This window comes from Hypanus sabinus, chromosome 29 (genome assembly GCF_030144855.1).
Source record: "Hypanus sabinus isolate sHypSab1 chromosome 29, sHypSab1.hap1, whole genome shotgun sequence".
Classification (NCBI taxonomy): domain Eukaryota; kingdom Metazoa; phylum Chordata; class Chondrichthyes; order Myliobatiformes; family Dasyatidae; genus Hypanus; species Hypanus sabinus.
In genome coordinates, this window is record NC_082734.1 from 11,030,287 (window position 1) to 11,051,309 (window position 21,023).

Here is a 21,023-nt window from a genome sequence, read left to right on the forward strand (position 1 = left end):
TTTGAGCACTTTATGCAGTCCAGTATAGGTCTGTAGTCTAGTGTAGCTTTCTCTGTGTTTTTTTTTACGTAGTTCAGTCTAGTTTTTGTACTGTGTCATGTAAACCATGGTCCTGAAAAACGTTGTCTCATTTTTACTATGCACTGTACCAGCAGTTATGGTCGAAATGACAATAAAAGTTTACTTGACTTGACTTGAATTTAACACACAGACATATACTTCTTACTGTAATTCATAGTTTTCATTATTATTGTATGCATTGTACTCCTGTGTATAACAACATATTTCTCAATATATATCAGTGATATTAAACCTGATTCTGATTCAGGGCAGAGAATTCCACAGATTCACTGCTCTCTGCGAATAGCAGTCCCTCCTGATCTCCATTATATTCCTCCAAACCTGAGGCTATCTGTGGAAACAATTTTTCCTGCCTTTATCATATCTATCCCTTTCATTTTTAATGTTTCTGTAGGATCCTCTCTCATTCTTCTGAATTCCAGTGAATACAGTCCCTGGCAACTCAATCTCTCCTAAAATGTTAACCCCCTCATCTCTGGAATCAACCTCATGAACCTCCTTTGTGCTGCCTCTAAAGCCAATAAATCTTTCCTTAAGTTTAGGAGACCAGAACTGCACACAGTGCTCCAGGGTATAATCTCATTGGTATCCTGTACAGTTGAGGCATAACCACCCTGCTCTTAAATTTAATCCCTCTAGCAATTCAATCACTCTTTCTCTCTCTTTCTCTCTCTCCCCCTCTCTCCCTCTCCCTCTCCCTCTCCCTCTCCCTCTCCCTCTTTCTCTTTGCTGCTGAAGAATGATGCTGGTCTTGGGCAAGGTTTAATCAAAGCAGACTGTGGATTGGTCTCTGGAGCTCGTGTGTTTCTGTTTACTCCTCTTTTTTAATTGTTATTTTATGTGACTTTGATCGGGGCAGACCGGCTCTGCGGCCTGCAGTTGACGCAGCGCTAAAATGAACTGAACTGAACTAAGCTGAATATTCCTGGTCTGTTTCAATGACTCTGTGGTTTGATATTTTATATTCTGTGTGTCTTTTTTGCTATTTGCATGATTTGTACTTTTTTTTTTTGCACATTGGGTGTCTGATGTTTTCTTTGAGTGGGTTCCATGGTGGTTCTTTGTATCATGGCTGTCTGTGGGGAAGATGAACCTCAGGGTTGTATACTGCATTAATGAAGAAGAAAAAAGTCCTTAACTCCGAGTGGAGTCACCGTCTTGATGCCGTTTTTTTTTAGCGAGCTTTCTTGTTTTTATGAGGCCGGGTTGCTAGCTCGACACGACCCAGCACAGATGGGTGGAAGGGGGCCGTCTGGTTTCGAACTCAGGAGCCTTTGCTCCAGAGTCCGGTGCTGATGCCACTATGCCACCAGCTAGCACTGCATACATAATTTGATAATGAAAATACTTTGAATCTTTGAACCTGTTTCGCCTGTAAACCAAACCATTGAAATTCATGGACCAGCATACCCGAGTCCCTCTGCACAACAGCATACCGCAGTCTTTCACCATTTAATTAATAATAATACAATCTTCTATTTTTATGATCTTTGGTTCTTAAAGTTAGGCGGTAGGATTTGGGAAGCATTTCCTCATATACTGTGCACTCAATGGCCACTTTATTAGGTACACCTGTACACCTGATTGTTAATGCAATATCTAATCAGCCAATCACGTGGCAGCAACTCAATGCATAAAAGCATGCAGATATGGTCAAGGGGTCGTTATTCAGACCAAACGCCAAAATGGGAAAGAAATGTGATCCAAGTGACCTTGACCGTGGAATGATTGTTGGTGCCAGATGGGGTGGTTTGAGTATCTCAGAAACTGCTGATCTCCGGGGATTTTCACTCACAACAGTCTCCAGAGTTTACAGAGAATGGTGTGAAAAGCAAAAAAAAAAGTATCCAGTGAGAGGTAGTACTGTGGGTGAAAAACAGCTTGTTAATGAGAGAGGTCAGAGTGTTTCAAGCTGACAGGAAGGCAACAGTAACTCAAGTAACCACACGTTACAACAGTGGTGTGCAGAAGAGCATCTCTGAATGCACAACATGTCGAACCTTGAAGTGGACGGGCTACAGCAGCAGAAGACCATGAACATCCAGTCTGGCCACTTTATTAGGTACAGGAGATAATGATTCATCCAAGAACTGATTTGAAGGGCAGTGCTTGGGGTGGATTTTATTTGTAGGCAGTAATTGAGATGAATGGCAGAGATGAATTTAAGGGAAAGCTGGCTAAACAACCCAGTGAAGCAGAAACTGAAGGATGTCATAGGAGGGTGAGGCGAAGAGGGTCTGCAAAAGCCCTGTGCAAGGTTTCGTCACCAGCACAAGAGATTCTGCGGACGCTGGAAATCCAGAACAACACACACAAAACGCTGGAGGAACTCAGCAGGTCAGGCAGCGTCTATGGAGAGGAATGAACAGTCAACTTTTTGAGTTGAGGCCCTTCATCGGGACTGGAAAGGAGGAGGGAGGGAGCCTATTGCATACACAGGAGATTCTGCGGACGCTGGAAATCCAGACCAGCTCACACAGAATGTCGGAGGACCTCAGCAGGTCAGGCAGCTTCTAAGGAGAGGAAGTCTGAGACCCTTCATCGGGACTGGCACTTGCCAGCTTGTACTGCTTCTCCTCCTGCGCCTTCCTCCATTCCTTTCCGGTCCTAAAGAAGGGTCTCGGCCCAAAACGTCGACTGTTTATTCCTCTCTATAGACGCTGCCTGACCTGCTGTGTTCCTCCAGCATTTTGTGTGTGTTACTGTAGATACCAGTGTCGAGTGACTGGAATGAGCAGCCTGCCTGTGATATGCATTTGAAGGCAAAGCAATGTTCATGTTTCACACTGAAATTGGCTTCAAGTGGAGTAAATGGGAGAGACCTGTGCAGATGAGTCATTAATGGTTTCAAAGCAGACAATTTAGACCAAGGCTTATGCGGTAAACCACTCAATTGGTAAGGGGCTAAAAGTAGCAGGGAGTTCTCCATGAGGTGGCTCACGGAATGTGAGGCTCCAATTGGCACGTAATAAATATCGAGTTATGTTCCTTTTATGCACCTGCAATAGATAAACTCATTTCTCGTGAGGTGGCTGGAAACTGAGCAATCGTAAATCGCTGTAGGAATCAGAAGGGAATTAAAATTGCTTGGCCGAGATTTGTACCTAAGATGCCAGAGAGAAATCTGGGCAGAAATCTCATCAGAAATGTTCCTTAAATTGGTATTGGGCCATTCAACCCATTGAATCTGCTCTGTCATCTAATTACAGGTGATTTTTTATCAACTCCATTCACCCTCCATTTCCTGTAAGCCTTAGCCTCCCTACTAATCAAAAACCTATCAAACTCTGCCTTGAATATATCTTCCTGTAGAGGCAGACGATTAGTGTCATTTAAGAAACTCTAATATAGACACATGGATGATAGAACAATGGAGGGTTATGTAGAAGAGAATGGTTAGATTGATCTTAGGGTAGGTTAGAAGGTTAGCACAACATTGTGGGCTGAAGGGCCTCTACTGTGCCGTACTGCTTTCAAAGTTCAAACTAAATTTTAATATCAACGTACATATATGTCACTATATACAACCCTGAGATTCTTTTTCTTGTGGGCATACTCAATAAATCTATGGAATATTAACCATAACAGAATCGATGGATAAACCTCCAAACTAGGACATTCAACCAGAGTGCAGAAGACAACAACCTGTGCAAACACAAAGAGAAGAAATAATGATAATAATAAATAAGCATTGAGTACTTGAGATGAAGAGTCCTTGAAAGTGAGTCTGTAGGTCGTGGGAACATTTCAGTGATGGAGCAAGTGAAGTTGAGTGATGCTCATTGCTCTTTGGCTAAAGACATTCCTCCTCATCTCCATCCTAAATGGACGTGCTTCTACTCTGAGGTTGTGCCCTCTGGTCTTGGACTCCCTCATCATAGGAAACACCCTCTCCACATCCACCCTGTCGAGGCCTTTCAATATTCAGTAGGTTTCAGTGAGGTCACCCCTCATTCCAGTGAATTCCAGTGAGTAGAGGCCCAGAGCCATCAAACGCTCCTCATATGACAAGTCTTCCGATCCCAGAATCATGTTTCTGAACCTCCTTTGAGCTCTCTGGAATGTCAACACATCCGTTCTTAGAGCAAACACGAGGAAATCTGCAGATGCTGGAAATTCAAACAACAACACACACAAAATGCTGGTGGAACACAGCAGGCCAGGCAGCATCTATAGGGAGAAGCGATGTCGATGTTTCGGGCCGAGACCCTTCGACAGGACTAACCGAAAGGAAAGATAGTAAGAGGTTTCAAAGTAGTGGTGGGAGGGGGAAATGCGAAATGATAGGAGAAGACTGGAGGGGGTGGGATGAAGCTGGAAAGGTGATTGGCAAAAGTGATACTGAGCTGGAGCAGGGAAAGGATCATGGGACGGGAGGCCTCAGGAGAAAGAAAGTGGGGGGGAGCACCGGAGGGAGATGGAGAACAGGCAAACAACTAAATATGTCAGGGATGGGGTAAGAAGGGGAGGAGGGGCATTAACAGAAGTTAGAGAAGTCAATGCTCATACCATCAGGTTGGAGGCTACCCAGCCGGTATATAAGGTGTTGTTCCTCCAACCTGAGTTTGGATTCATTTTGACAATAGAGGAGGCCATGGATAGACGTATCAGAATGGGAATGGGAAGCGGAATTAAAATGTGTGGCCACTGGGGGATCCTGTTTTCTCTGGCGGACCGAGCGTAGGTCTCCCAGTCTACATCGGGTCTCTAAGTTACTTTGAATCCACAACCTACAGGCTCACCTCCAAGAACTCTACAACTCATGTTCTCAGTATTACTTATTTAATTAGTTGCACAATTTGTCCTCTTGTGTACATTGGTTGTTAGTCTTTGTCTATGCATAGTTTTTTATTAATTCCTTTGTATTTCTTTATTTTCCTGTAAATGCCTAAAACAAAATGAATCTTGGTAGTATATGATAATGACATACTTTGATAGTAAGCTTCTTTGACTTTGACTTTGAGACTGACAAGACTGCAGATGCTGGAATCTGCAGCGACAGAAGACAATGTTTTGCATAGCATCTGTGGGGAGAAAGGAATTGTCAGAATCTTGGGTCAAAATTGTGGGTCAGAGTCTGCTAGTCACTGATCAGGCAGCCTGGTATCATAAGATATAGGAGTAGAATTAGGCCATTTGGCCCATTAAGTCTCTGTCATTTTGCCATGGTTGATTCATTTTCCCTCTCAGCCCCAATCTCCTGCCCTCTTCCCTTCATGCCCTGACTAATCAGAGCCCGTCAAGCTCAGCCTTAAATATACCCAATGACTTGGCCTCCACAGCCGCCCGTGGCAACAAATTCTACAGAGTCGCCATTCTCTGGCTAAAGAAATGTCTCCTTATCTCTGTTCTAAATGGACGCCCCTCTATTCTCAGGCTGTGTCCTCTGGTCTGAGACTCCCACACCATATGAAACAGCCTCTCCACATTCACTCTGCCACATTCATTTGAAAAATAGCTGCCTTCCCACACTTCCGACCACAACACAACTATAAAGAGTAACCTCCAACCTAATGGCATGAGTTCCGACTCCCCTCTCACCCCTTCTCTTCTCCTAACCTGTCCACCACCTCCCTCCTCTTTCCTTTTCTCCATTGGTCCACTCTCCTCTCCTATCAGATTCCTTCTTCTTCAGCCCTTTACCTTTTCCACCAATCGCCTCCCAGTTACTCACTTCATCACCACCACCCACCTACCTCCCCCTCAACCGGCTTCACCTACCCCCTTCTGGCTTGTAGTCCAGTTAATGTTTTGGGTTGAGACCCTTCACTGGAACTGGAAAGGAAGGGGGGAAGAACCCTATCACTTGCCAGCTTGTACTCCTTCCCCTCCAACCTCACCATCTTCTTATTTTGAATTCTTCCCCCTTCCTCTCCAGTCCTGATGAAGGGTCTTGCTCCAAAATGTTGGCTCTTTATTCCTTTCCATGGAAGCAGACTGACCTGCTGAGTTCCTCCAGCATTTTGGGTGTGTTACTCTGAATTTCCAGCATCTGTAGAGTGTCTTATGCTTACAACTACAAAAGGAATGCTTTAAAGAAAATTCCTCGTTCAAGTATTCCATAGTTTTGGATGAGAGGAGGGGTGGGAGGGGGAATGGATTGTTTTAAACAGAATGGAAATATGTCTGTTTGACATGTACTAGCCAGGTCCTGATGGAATGTACTGTTCCTTTTGGGCACATTCCAATTTCATGTGAAGTTTTCCATCCAGAAAGCTGCTGTGATCTGTCGTGACCTGGTCCCCTTTCCCCGTCATGTTCAGCACACCCTAACAAGCCACTGTGCGTTAATCTCGACTCCTGCCATTCCCCTGATGCGTGGGCTCCCTCCACTTGCCCACGTCATCCTGACATAAAACTCTCACAGTAGGCAGCTGGTTCAGGGGAAGGAAAATGCACCGTGGCCTGGTCTGTGCACCATCTGGGGACTTGTTCCTTATGGGCTAGGCTCTGTCAGTGATACAGCTGCGGGTTCAAGACCGCAGTAGAATCAGCAACTGTGGGACCAGTGGTCACTCAGTTCACGACCCTTTGGTTAATGTTAGAGGTCCGTGGTATAAAGATGGTTGGGAGCCCCGCACTGTCAGGATGTGACAGCACTGGAGAAGGTGGAGAGGAGATTTAAGGCATTACCAGCACGTATGCATCACAATTAATGGACTAGCTAGAATGGGGTTGTCTTCTTTGCATTAGAGGAGAACGTGTGGGAGGGGACAGTGACGAAAGTTACACCAAGAGGTTTAAACACTTCGTGGATGATAACTTCAGAATCAGAATCAGGATTAATATCACCGGCAGAACGTCGTGAAACTTGTTGTCTTTGGGGCGGCTGTACAATGCAATACATAATAATAGAGTAGAAAACATGAATTGAAAGTATATATATTATAAATGTTAAAATAAAATAAGTAGTGCAAAAATAGAAATAAAAAAGAAGTGAGATATTGTTCACGGGTTCAATGTCCACTCAGAAATTGGTTGGCAGAGGGGAAGAAGCTGTTCCTGAATCGTTGAGTGTGTGTCTTCAGGCTCCTGTACCTCCTCCCTGATGGCAGAGGGGAAGAAGCTGTTCCTGAATCGTTGAGTGTGTGTCTTCAGGCTCCTGTACCCTCTCCTTGGTGGCAGAGGGGAAGAAGCTGTTCCTGAATTGTTGAGTGTGTGTCTTCAGGCTCCTGTACCTCCTCCCTGACGGCAGAGGGGAAGAAGCTGTTCCTGAATCGTTGAGTGTGTGTCTTCAGGCTCCTGTACCCCCTCCCTGATGGCGGAGGGGAAGAAGCTGTTCCTGAATTGTTGAGTGTGTGTCTTCAGGCTCCTGTACCTCCTCCCTGATGGCAGAGGGGAAGAAACTGTTCCTGAATCATTGAGTGTATGCCTTCAGGCTCCTGTACCTTCTCCCTGATGGCAGAGGGGAAGAAGCTGTTCCTGAATCGTTGAGTGTGTGTCTTCAGGCTCCTGTACCTCCTCCCTGATGGCAGAGGGGAAGAAACTGTTCCTGAATCGCTGAGTGTGTGTCTTCAGGCTCCTGTACCTCCTCCCCGATGGCGGAGGGGAAGAAGCTGTTCCTGAATCGCTGAGTGTGTGTCTTCAGGCTCCTGTACCCCCTCCCCGATGGCAGAGGGGAAGAAGCTGTTCCTGAATCGCTGAGTGTGTGTCTTCAGGCTCCTGTACCTCCTGCCGGATGGCAGAGGGGAAGAAGCTGTTCCTGAATCGTTGAGTGTCTGTCTTCAGGCTCCTGTACCTCCTCCCTGACGGCAGAGGAGAAGAAGCTGTTCCTGAATCGTTGAGTGTGTGCCTTCAGGCTCCTGTACCTCCTCCCTGATGGCAGAGGGGAAGAAGCTGTTCCTGAATCGTTGAGTGTGTGTCTTCAGGCTCCTGTACCTCCTCCCTGATGGCAGAGGGGAAGGATCTGTTCCTGAATCGCTGAGTGTGTGTCTTCAGGTTCCTGTACCTCCTCCCCGATGGCGGAGGGGAAGAAGCTGTTCCTGAGTCGCTGAGTGTGTGTCTTCAGACTCCTGTACCTCCTCCCCGATGGCGGAGGGGAAGAAGCTGTTCCTGAATCGCTGAGTGTGTGTCTTCAGGCTCCTGTACCCCCTCCCCGATGGCAGAGGGGAAGAAGCTGTTCCTGAATCGCTGAGTGTGTGCCTTCAGGCTTCTGTACCTCCTACCTGATGGCAGAGGGGAAGAAGCTGTTCCTGAATCACTGAGTGTGTGTCTTCAGGCTCCTGTACCTCCCCCCTGATGGCAGAGGGGAAGAAGCTGTTCCTGAATCACTGAGTGTGTGTCTTCATGCTCCTGTACCTCCTCCCCGATGGCGGAGGGGAAGAAGCTGTTCCTGAATCGCTGAGTGTGTGTCTTCAGGCTCCTGTACCTCCTACCTGATGGTAGAGGGGAAGAAGCTGTTCCTGAATCGCTGAGTGTGTGTCTTCAGGCTCCTGTACCTCCTACCTGATGGTAGAGGGGAAGAAGCTGTTCCTGAATCACTGAGTGTGTGTCTTCAGGCTCCTGTACCTCCTCCCTGATGGTAGAGGGGAAGAAGCTGTTCCTGAATCACTGAGTGTGTGTCTTCAGGCTCCTGTACTTCCTCCCTGATGGTACCAATGAGAAGAGGGCATGTCCCGGGTGATGGGGGTCCTCAGTGATGGATGCCACCTTTTTGAGGCACTGCTCCTTGAAGATGTCCTGGATACTATGGAGACTAGTGACCATGATAGAGCTGACTGAGTTTACAACTCTCTGCAGCTTATTTTGATCCTGTGGTGTAGCGCCACCCCCCCCCCCATACCAGATGATGTAAAAGGATAATTGCTGAGTGAAAATATGGTTGATCCAGATAGGGTTGACAAGAGGGGGAGCTTCCCCCTAGTGGCAGCATATACTCAGTGGCCATTTTATTAGGTACACCTGTACATCTGCTCATTAATGCAAATATCTAATCAGCCAATCATGTGGCAGCAACTCAATTCATAACAGCATGCAGACATGGTCACGAGGTTCAGTTGTTGTTCAGACCAAACAGCAGAATGGGGAAGAAATGTGACCTAAGTGTCTTTGGTGGAATGATTGTTGGTGCCAGATGGGGTGGTTTGAGTATCTCAGAAACAATCGATCTCCTGGGATTTTTATGCACGTCAGTCCCTGGAGTTTGCAGAGGATGGCCCAACAACCCAAAAGCAAACACGCTAGTGAGCAGCTGTGCTGTGGGTGAAAATGCCTTGTTAATGAGAGAGGTCAGCAGAGAATGGTTCAAGCTGACAGGAAGGCAGCAATAACTCGAATAACCAGCAGTGATGTGCAGAAGAACGTCTCTGAACGTACAGCAGGTCAAATATGAAAGTAGGTAGGCTACAGCAGCAGAAGACCACAAATATACGCTCAGAGGCTGCTTCATAATGTACAGGAGGTGTCTAATAAAATGGCCACTAGGTGTATCCAAAAGCTACAGCAAACTCTCAGGTCAGCTGAAAAAGTCATTGGCTGCAGACTACTATCTCTGCAGGATGTGTATACGTCCAGGTCAAAGAAGCAGGCAGGAAATATCATTGAGGACACTACCCACCCTGCAAACTGCCTCTTCCAAAAGCTCCCTTCTGGAAAAAGTTATAGGACTATTAGAAAAAAAAATCACAGCATCTAAAAACTTCCTTCCCCATAGATCTGATGAACCATTCTGGTTATATACCCCACCCCCTCTATCTAGTCTACTCTAAGAAGGGTCTCGGCCCGAAACATCGGCTGTTTATTCATTCCCATAGATGCTGTCTGGCCTACTGAGATCCTCCAGCATTTTGTGTGTGCCACTTTTTAATAATGCTGTTTACATTGCAAATACATGTTGGTTATTATGCATACTTATTCCATATCCTTACTTTAACCTCTAGTTTTAATTTTTATGTAATTCTTTATTCTTTGTAATTGCTGAATTTTGTTTTGTTTTTGCATGTTGCACCCTGCCCAATGCACCACAGCAAATTGCTAATGCACATAAATTATATTTGCTTATTTATTTATTAATCGATTATTTGAAGATACAGCATGGAAACAGGTCCTTTCACACCTCCTATTTACACTTATGCGACCAAGTGAACTACTAAACCGTATGTCTTTGGAATGTTCAACGAAACTGGAGCACCCAGAGGAAACCCACAGAGAGAATATACAACTACTTTTACAGACAGCGGCAGGAACTGAACGTAGGGTTACTGGTGCTGTTACGCTAACCGCTAATGTATAAAATGAATCTCAATGTTGTATATGCGGACATATATGTACTTTGATAGTAAATTTACTTTGAACTTTGTCTCTTCATCCTTGATCTTGAACCAAGTCACTTATGTTTCGTTCTGAGCGTCATTGGAACTCCCTGTATCAATGGTTGAAGGGGGTGTGGAACCTAAGGCTCCTTCCCTGCAGCAGCAGTGAGAAGGGAGCACGGCCTGTGGTGGGTCCTTGATGATGGATGTTGCTTTCTTGTGTCAGAGCTCCTTGTAGATGTGTGCAACGATGGGGAAGGTGTTGCCCGTAAGGGACTGGGCTGTATCCACCCCGTTTTGTAGGTTTTTCACTGAAGGGCATTTGTATATCCATACCAGGCTGTTGTTGGCACGTGGCCAAGTGGTTAAGGCATTCATCTCATTATCTGAAGGTCGCTAGTTCGAGCCTTGGCTGAGGCTTGCGTGTGTGTCCTTGAGCAAGGCACTTAACCACACATTGCTCTGTGATGACACCGGTGCCAAGCTGTATGAGTCCTAATGCCCTTCCCTTGGACAACATCGGTGGCGTGGAGAGGGGAGACTTGCAGCTTCAGCAACTGCCAGTCGTCCATAAAAGAAAACCTTGCCCAGGCTTGCGCCCCGGAAACCTTTCAAGGTGCAAATCCATGGTCTATCGAGACTAACGGAGGCCTACACCAGGCTGTGATGCAACCAGTCAGGATACTCTTCACTGTGTAGCTGTAGAAGTGTGCCAAAGTTTTCAGTGTCATGCCAAGTCTTACTTCTAAGAAAGTAGAGGTACTGTCATGCCTTCTTTACTATGGCAATTACGTGCCTATCCCAGGACAGATCCTCGGATATGATTATAACAAAGAATTTAAAGTTATTGACCCTTGCAAAATCTGAGTAACAACATCAGAAGCACAAGAATTGTATTGCCCAAAGAGGCCCATGGGGGTGGCAATGGTGCTCTGAGTACAGAACGTGCTCACGTTATTTCCGAGTGTATAAAACTGGCGATAATATGAATGCATTGACCGATCGACACTTTGAATATATTGTTTTCCATATTTATTATATTTTATAAATAAAGTTTTATTAAGTTTAAAAAGTTTTTCAAAAATAAAATTTGCTTGAATTCAAAGGGTCGAATCGCCTTCTGCACTGTAAACTCTCTTTAAAGATAACCACTTGACCACTTGAACTTGTTCCCCCATTCAAGAAGACCATGACTTGACATGGTATTGGAAATTCCATGGAAATGGGAGATGAGCGGTCTTTAAATATTCGTAGTACTGAAGGAGAGGTATTTGATTCTATGGTCAGAGCTGTTACGTGGCAGCATTTACAATACATTCCATACCATCACTTTCCTTTTTATTAAGTGGAATTTTCTGTACTCTGCAAATGAAGCCTAATTTCAACAAAATGTTTTCTTTTTTAATTGCTTCAAGAAGGCACCAGCAGGGACTTCACATTGCAGCCCTGGGGGACGTTCGGTAATCCTGCGATCGCACCCGGCAGCGGAAAGATCCGTGACTTTGGTGGACACGCATGAGAAGAAGAATTCTTTCGACACTTTTTGTTAACGTCAAAGTGAGGAAAGTGAGTCCATTGCAAGCAGATGGGTGGTGTCTTACACTGTGTTTAACCTGCTCAGGAAGAGCACAGAAAAAATACTCAAGACAGAGTGTGGGTTAGAATGAGAGTAAAGCTCCATCAAACAATCCCATCAAACACCCATATGATGGATAGAATATGGGTCAGACCATAAGACATCGGAGCAGATTCAGGCCAACTGGTCCATTTAGTCTGCTCTGCCATTCAAACATGGCCGATTTATTTTCTCTCTCAACTCCATTCTCCTGCCTTCACCCTGTTACCTTTACTAATTAAGAACCTATCAACTTCCACTTTAAATATACTCAGCCTCCACAGACGTCAGTGGCAATGAATTCCACAGTTTCACCGCCCCCTGGATAAAGAAGTCCCTCCTCATTTCTGTTCAAAGGGGATGTCCTTGTATTCTGAGGCTGTGCCCTCTGGTGCTAGACTCTCCCACTACTGGAAACATCTCCATGTCCATAAAATCTTTATCTTCGTATAATTCAAGCTCATCTTCATCTGAGCTTGGACATTCATCTTTACGCTCCATAGACTGTTAGGGAATGGAGGATATTGCATCATGAAGAAGTCAATGTGCCACTTTACACAGTGAAAGGTAAGCTAAAACAGTAGAGGTCAATATTGCAGTGCTGCAAAGCAGGATTGTCCTCTCCAAAGTCAACAAGGGGCATTTAACAACAATAAGGGCTTCCAGGCCACACAAGATATTGCAGATGCTGAAAATCTTGAAAAACATATACAAAATCCTGGTTTGATTCAGGGTAAAGCCCCATTTAACTATCCCACCAAAAACCCATAACGGGGGTAGAACATGGGTTAGATACAGAGTTTCTTCCTCTGTGTCTTACGGTTTCATTAATAAGGGCGTCAAATGTTAGAGGGAGAAGGCAGGAGAATGGGTTGAGAGGGATAAGGAATCAGCCGTGAATTAATGATGAAGCAAACTTGACAGACCAAATGGCCTAATTCTGCTTCAATGTCTCATTGTCGAACTGTCCCATCAAATATCCATAAGGTGATTAGAACATGAGTTAGATATAGAGTAAAGCTCCATCTAACTGTCCCACCAAATAGCCACAATGTGGATAGAACATGGGTTAAATTCAGAGTAAAGGCCCATATGGTGCCCATAGGTGAACAGAATGTAGGTTCGATACAGAGTTTCTCCTCCTGTTCTTTATGGTCTCATTAGTCAGGGTTGCAAAGGTTACAGGGAGAAGGCAGGAGAATGGAGTTGAAAAGGATAATGAATCAGTCATGATGGAATGGTAGAGCGGATTCAGTGGGCCAAATGGCCTCATTCTGCTCATGGGTTAGATACAGAGTAAATCTCCAACTAACTGTGCCATCAAATACTCAGCATTTCCACCGCAATGTTATCACACTGTGCACCTGTGTTCTCCTGATGATATCCTCCGCAATGGCAATTCTCACCTTTTCAGTTTTCCATTTCTTGCTAAATTGCACACTTTATATCATGAGATCCTTTTCTCGTGTCCTGCATGATAACACCATGGAACACAGCTCCCCCAGTGAAGAGTTATCCCACTTTAATGAGAAGCCACATTGATCAGATGCTCACAGGTAGACTGTGCGCGATATGCATGCGGACTGCATCTTCACAACTTCCCTCAGCACCGAGCCAGCTGCTAATTTGCACCCCCCAATCCCTGTTAGGAAGTGCCATGTGTTTAATAATTCCAGGAGATTGGGATCTGGTTTGACTCATACAGTTAAATCAACGACAAGATTTTGCATTTACATAGAGATCTTAATGAGCTAAAGCATTACCAGGGATTCCACAGGAACATAAAACCTAGAACAATATATCACAGGCCCCTTGGCCCACAACATTGTGCCAATCTTTCAACCTAATTGAAGATCCATCTAATGTTTCCCTTCCATTATTCTAAAATTCATTTGTTCGTTATGACATGGGCAATCATGGTCTTTCCATCACTATGACTGTACTGAGCAAATTTTTCTACAGAAGTGGTTTGCCATTGTCTTCTTCTGGGCAGAGTCTTTACAAGACAGATAACCTCAGCCATTATCAACACTCTTCAGAGTATCTCTGACGAGATGGTCGCATAACCAGGACTTGTGATACGGTCCAGCTGCTCATACGGCTTCACGTGACCCTGATCGGGGGGATAAGCAGGAGCTACACCTTGCCCAAGGGTGACCTGCAGGCTAGCGGAGGGAAGGAGCTCCTTACACCTCCTTTGGCAGAAACGTATCTCCACCTCGGCACTCGTGTTCTAACACAAACTGATCTGCAGATGCTGGAAATCCAAGCAACACACACAAAATTCTGAAGGAACTCAGCCGGCCAGACCAGTATCTATGGCAAAGAGTACAGTCTATACTTCGAGCTGAGGCCCTTCGGTCATAGGGATCTTTCCATAGATGCCTAGCCTGCTGAGTTCCTCCGGCATTTTGTGTGTGTTACCAAAATTCTATATTAGGTTTCCTAAATGCCCCTAATGTAACTCCCTTCACTACCACCCCTGGCAGCACGTTCTATGCACCCACCATTCTCTGTGCAAAAAACCTACCCCTATCAGCCTATCACCCCCTATACATTCCTCCAATCATCTTAAAATTAGGCCCCTTGGTACTAACTATTTCTATCCTGGGGGAAAAAAAAATATCTGGCTGTCCATTCTATCTTTGCCTCTCATCATCTTGTACATCTCTGTCAAGTCACATCTCATCCTCCTTCACTCCAAAGAGAAAAGCCCCAGCTCGCTTAACCTTTCTTATAAGGAACGCTATCTAGCAAAAATTGGCACCATATCCAGAGATATTCAGTGGTGACTGAAAGAGGGATGTTTAAGGAGCATTGTTGGAGAGAATTCCAGAGCTTAGGGCACAGGTGACTGAAGACAAGATGGTGGTGTCAGAGGATGAGGAGGACAGGGCTAGACGAACATGGAGACCACAGACGGTTCTAGGATTGGAGGAGGTTGCAGAGTTAGGGTGAGGTAGCTAAGGGAGACAAGGGGGAAGTTAAAAGCAAGGATGATAATTTCAACAGCAAGGCTTCGCTCAACCCAAACCCGGTGAAAGTCACGGTGAATGGTCCTTGGTGCTGGGAAGTTGGGATTGCCATGGTCTTATATTTATGGAGGCAGGAGAGAGTCAGAATATTCGAGTGCAGAGGTGATAACAACTTTCAAAGTGAGATGCCCTGTCCCATTCTAAACTTGTGTGTAAGTAATGGCCACCTGGATGAGTAGACTGAGTGTGTTGTGCCCCGATCCCAGCAGGACTCGCCTCCAGGGGTCAAGGGCCTAAATTATAGGGAAAGGTTGTGCAGGCTAGGATCTTATTCACCGGAGCGTGGGTCTGAGGAATGACCTTATAGAGATATATAGTCATAAGAGGTCATGTATACCATCATTTTTCCATGGAAGGGGGGGGGAAAGGATTTAAAAGCGGTTAAAGGTTTAAAAGTGACCTGAGGGGCAACTTTTTCACCCAGTATGTACTGTATATCGAAACCTCGAGATGGCAGATGACGTCGTTGGTGCAGGTACAAGTACAACTTTTAAAAGACTGTATCAGGCATTTGGTCAGGGAAGGTTAGAGGGATATGGACCAATCATATGTCTGCTTCAGGTTCTCAAGGTGTAGGGGAAAGAGCTGTGTAGGGATTGCAAATCGGGAGTACCTGAAAAGATGAGGCTACATTAGAAGGTGCCAGACTGCTGTTTCATTCAGTGACATGAGCTTCTGGGCTGTGCTTCAATTAAATCCCCAGACCTTGGCTTCACTTCCAGGGCTTGTTCCCCAATAAACTTTAACATGGGACTAATGAGTTTTGACTTCGCTTTGAAGTTTCTCCCAGGATAGTTCTGCCAAATTAGTGTACATCCCTCCCACCAATGCCAACCCTTCCCCTCCCCATTCCTCACTCCACTCACGCCACCTCTCCTTCTTCATTCCAAGGTCCCTCCCACCTTGTCTCCTCACCCGGAGGGATAATTAGCCAAGCTTGGGCAATAAAAAGCAGCAATGTATTCCCCGGCCCCGATCTGTCTCCACGCACGTCCAGCTTTACTGAGAGCAGAGGAACAACACGACTGGGAGCTGAACCAAGATGAGGACCCTGATTCTGCTCAGTCTCTGTGCCCTGGCTGCTGTCTGCATGGCAGGTAGGACAGTCTATCCCTGGTACAATTAACCTGCCAACCTCCTTACCAACCGCCCACCATGTATTCAGACCCAATCAGTCTCTCAAGAGCTATGAGATAATGTTGTAGCTCTATAAAACTCTGCTCAGACCACACTTTGGAGTGTTGTGTTCAGTTCTAATCATCTCATTATGGGAAGGATGTGGAAATTTTAGAGAAGGTGCAGAAGTGATTTAGAGAACATATCTTATGAGGATAGGTTGAGTGAGATAGGGTTGTTCTCTTTGGAGTGAAGGTTTACAAGTGTCTTGATTGAGGTGTATAAGATGCTAAGAGGTATAGATAAGGTGGAAATGGCTAACGCAAGAGGGCTTCATTTTAAGGTGGTTGGAGGAACGAATGGGGGGATGTCTGAGGTAGGTTTTATACAGAAAGAATGGTGAGTACATGAAACGCACTACAGGGGTGGTGGGTTAGTGACATTTAAGAGGCTTTTATAGGCACATAGTAGATCAAAGAAAAATGGAGGGCAATGGGAGAGCAAAGAGTTAGATTGATCTTAGAGTAAATTGGAAGGTCAGTGCAACATCATGGTCTACGATTTGCTGTACTTTCCTATGTTCTATGCAGATTTCTATGCATCCTATGTTCATATGCATGCAGATTTCGGAGAAAGCGCCAAAGAGTTTTAACTTCTAGATGGAGATTCTAGAGCCACTGGCATTCAAGAAGCCGGTCTGGGAGGAACACAGAGAACTCAGAGGAGAAGGGTGGGACGGGTGACCAAAGTAAAGAACAGCAATCCCGTAGATCTAAAACTGAGAATGAGATCTTCAAGACTGAGCTGATGTCGAACCGGGAGAGGAGGTGAGGCGGGTTTCTCCGGGGGGGGGGGGGGGGGTGAACAGGATTTGGTGCTGGTTGGGAAACAGATATCTGCTGAAAGGGGGTTGTGTTACTGGGAGCCTTTACAGTTCCCAATGCGTTGCTGACAATTGAGTGGGCTGGAGTGAAGTGCAGGTCCACTGGTCAGAGTTAAAGTCAGTGAATCTCGGGGAAGTTGATGCCACGACCCGTGCCTCACCGATCACTCATCCAGTTGACTCCGGGGGAGACCAGGATTGGGTGGAGTGGTGGCCCCTTAAATATTCAGAGCAACACACACACACAATGCTGGAGGAACTCAGCAGGTCAGGCAGTATCAGTGGAGGGGAATAAACAGTCGATGTAACAAAAAGGAACAGCTCGCATAACTGTAGCACCTTCCATCCCCCATCCCTTCCACACTCCCTCACTTTTTTATTTTGGCTTTATACCCCTTCCTTTCCAGTTCTAATGAAGTATTTCGGCTGGAAATTTGACTGTTTATTCCCCTCCATAGATGACCTGCTGGGTTTTTCCAGCATTTTGAGAGTGTTTCTCTGGACTTCCAGCATCTTCAGAATCTCTTGTGTTTAGCATCTTCCATTCCTTTTGGCTTTCCAAAGCTCTTCACGGCCAGTGAAGTAGAGTCACAGCGTGCTAGGTAGGTGCAACCTGGAAACAGATCCTTTGTCCCACTGTCCATGCCAATTATCAGCCATACATTTACACTGGTCCCATTTATAATTCTGCCCACACCCCAATTAATTCCCCCTCCCCACAGAATCTATCACTCACTGCACACTAGGGATGATTTCCAGCAACCAATGAACCTGCCTACCCGCGCACTCCTGTAGGACGTGGGAGGAAAGCAGCAAACTCACAGGAAGCCCACATTGAAAGTGCAAACTCCACAGAGCGCCCGAGGTCAGGGCTGGACCCGGGCTCCTGGGTACCGCGAGGCAGCGGCCCGACTAGCTCGTTGTGGTGAACTACATATAACTGTCTGGACACGCCCACCCCCGCTGACTGCTCCTGTGTCTCCTCCCACGGACCCCGGTATAAAGGCGATCGGGGACACCGCCCCGGCCTCAGTCTCCAGGATGTAGTGTGGTGGTCAATTGCTGCTTGTTCTTTCTTCCAGCCAATAAAAGCCTATATCTCGCCTCACGTCTCCGAGAGGCTCATTACTTGTCGCTCTCAATTACAACCCACGTAGGCAGTCTCAACGGACATTGCACAGCAAAATCGAGTAAGTGCCAGTGAGTTAAATGATAGAGGTCATCAGAGCTAAGGCAGTGCTGATAACGGCCGGCTGGATCACCCTGTGGGCAGGGCTTTGGTTCAGTGAAGGTGGGGACAGCATGGCACACTGCCCTCTCCATGCAGCGTACGTCCAGGAGATGGGTCCTTCATCCTTAGGCTCATGCCTAAAGGCTCTGATTCACATTGCAGAGGGAGGCGTCTGCTGGTGACCTCTCCAGAAGACCCCAGTGATCTAAGCAGGTTAGCACATTGCTTCAGCAGAGACGTATCTCCTCCCACACCAGGGGCGGCAAATCCTTTTGAGAGCGTGGGCCCAAATTGGCAATAATCTTCAAAAAAAAATTCTCCAGCATAATTTTGAACAGACATAATCATTCATTAGTGAATTAATGACAATAATTATGGAGGCTTCTTGTAAAAATATCTCCTGTGGGGGAAAAAAAACATACACTGCTTCGTTTGACAGTGAAAATAATCATTTTGTCTCTTTTTATTATGGGTGGTGCTTAAAGAATTCAGTGGGGGCACTGCATGCCGTGTGCCAACAAGATGTTTGTGGGCACGCATTGATCTCTCCATGTACCTCATCGTGACCCTTGCAGTTTGTCTGTTTACCTGCACAGCTCTTTCTTTGTAACTGTAACTGTACATTCTGCACTCGTTTCTTTTGTGTTACCTTGCTGTACTTCTGTGTGCAGCGATCTGCCCGGACCAATGTTTTCCACTGCATTTTGGTTCTTGCACCAATAATAAAGCCAACATCAGGGACCTCCGCAACCCAGGCCATACTCTCTTCTTGTTGCTGCCTTCAGGAAAGAAGTGGAGGAGCCTTAGGACTCTCCTGGTTGAAAACCTTGGCTGGTGATCATTCATTGATTCTCTTGTAGTCACTACCCTATAGATTGATTGAATATGCCCGCAGGAAAATTAAACTCCGAGTATGATAACATATGTACTTTGATAATGAATTTACTTTAAAATTTGTACTTTAATAAACCAATTACCAGTCATCTCCTTTGTTGCATTCTCCGTAGTATCCACAGTTCCTGTCAGCCCAACAACCCCCGTTCATTTATTGTCATTGCTTCACCAGGGGTGTTCCTGATTTCTGAATTTTCATCTGCTGAATCACCTTGGCCACTTCCTCCTCCCCATGGTGTGCGGGAGGACACATCTGACACTTCAACATCCTCTCACTCCCACACTGACCTGTTGCTTACCTGCTTGTGTTGCTAGGCTCAGTAGAGTCGCGCACGGTGTAGGAACACTGGCTCATCCTAACCAACTATCAAATATCACACACAAAATGCTGCTGGAACACAGCAGGCCAGGCAGCATCTATAGGGAGAAGCACTGTCGACGTTTCGGGCCGAGACCCTTCGTCAGGACTAACTGAAAGGAAAGATAGTAAGAGATTTGAAAGTAGTGGGGGGAGGGGGAAATGCGAAATGATAGGAGAACGAGCTCCAGCTTTTAGCTTCATCCCACCCCCTCCGGTCTTCTCCTATCATTTCGCATTTCCCCCTCCCCCCACTACTTTCAGCCCGAAACGTCGACATCGCTTCTCCCTATAGATGCTGCCTGGCCTGCTGTGTTCCACCAGCATTTTGTGTGTGTTGCTTGAATTTCCAGCATCTGCAGATTTCCTCGTGTTTGCAACTATCAAACAACCAGTTTTGTACAGATCCTACACCAGTCCCATTTATGCTGAAATTTAGGAGGATGAGAGGGGATCTGATTGAAACATATAAGATTATTAAGGGATTGGGCACGCTAGAGGCAGGAAACATGTTCCCGATGTTGGGGGAGTCCAGAACCAGAGGCCACAGTTTAGAAATAAGGGGTAGGCCATTTAGAACGGAGTTCAGGAAAAACTTTTTCACCCAGAGGGTTGTGGATCTATGGAATGCTCTGCCTCAGAAAGCAGTAGAAGCTAATTCTCTGGATGCTTTCAAGAAAGAGTTAGATAGAAAGCAGAGTCAAGGGATACGGGGAGAAAGCAGGAATGGGGTACTGATTGTGGATGATCAGCCATGATCACGTTGAATGGCGGTGCTGGCTCGAAGGGCTGAATGGCCTACTCCTGCACCTGTTGTCTATTGTCAATGCTCCCTGTATTCTCACCAACTCGTTGTGTATTTCAATAATAGTTGAGTACACTTATATATGTATTGTTTAATTAAGCAGTCTTGTTCATTTAAATAATTAATTATGGGTTATATGTAAAAAGACATTAATTGCATACATCATCACACTACCTCGTGAGCGCCTTGCTAAAAGTAAAGATAAAGTTACTCCCGTATTTCGGACTCCACAGGTTTTCCTTTGAATTAATTTAATGTTTTGAAGATACAAGACGTGACACAACTGCTCCCAGGTTCAGCCGCCCACTCACACACGGGCCATGATTTACTGTGGCCAATTCGCCCACCAACCCACGCACCTAAATCACACGGGAGGGAAGCAGAGCATCTGGGGGAAACCCTACATGGTCAGACGGAATATCAGAATCAGGTTTAATGTCGCTGGTATTGTGCAAAAGTCTTAGGCACCCGAGCTATATAGATTTGTGTTAAATTAAGCAAGCAGTGCTAAAGTAGTGAGGTAGTGTTCATGGGTTCAATATCCATTCAGAAACCAGAAGGCAGAGGGGAAGAAGCTGTTCCTAAAGCATTGAGTGTGTGCCTTCAGGCTTCTGTACCTCCTTTCTGATGGTAGCAACGAGAAGAGGACATGGCCTGGGTGACGAGGGTCCTTAATGAATGATGCTGCCTTTTTGAGGCATAACTCCTTAAAGATGTCCTGGATGCTGGGTAGGCTAGTGACCATGATGGAGCTG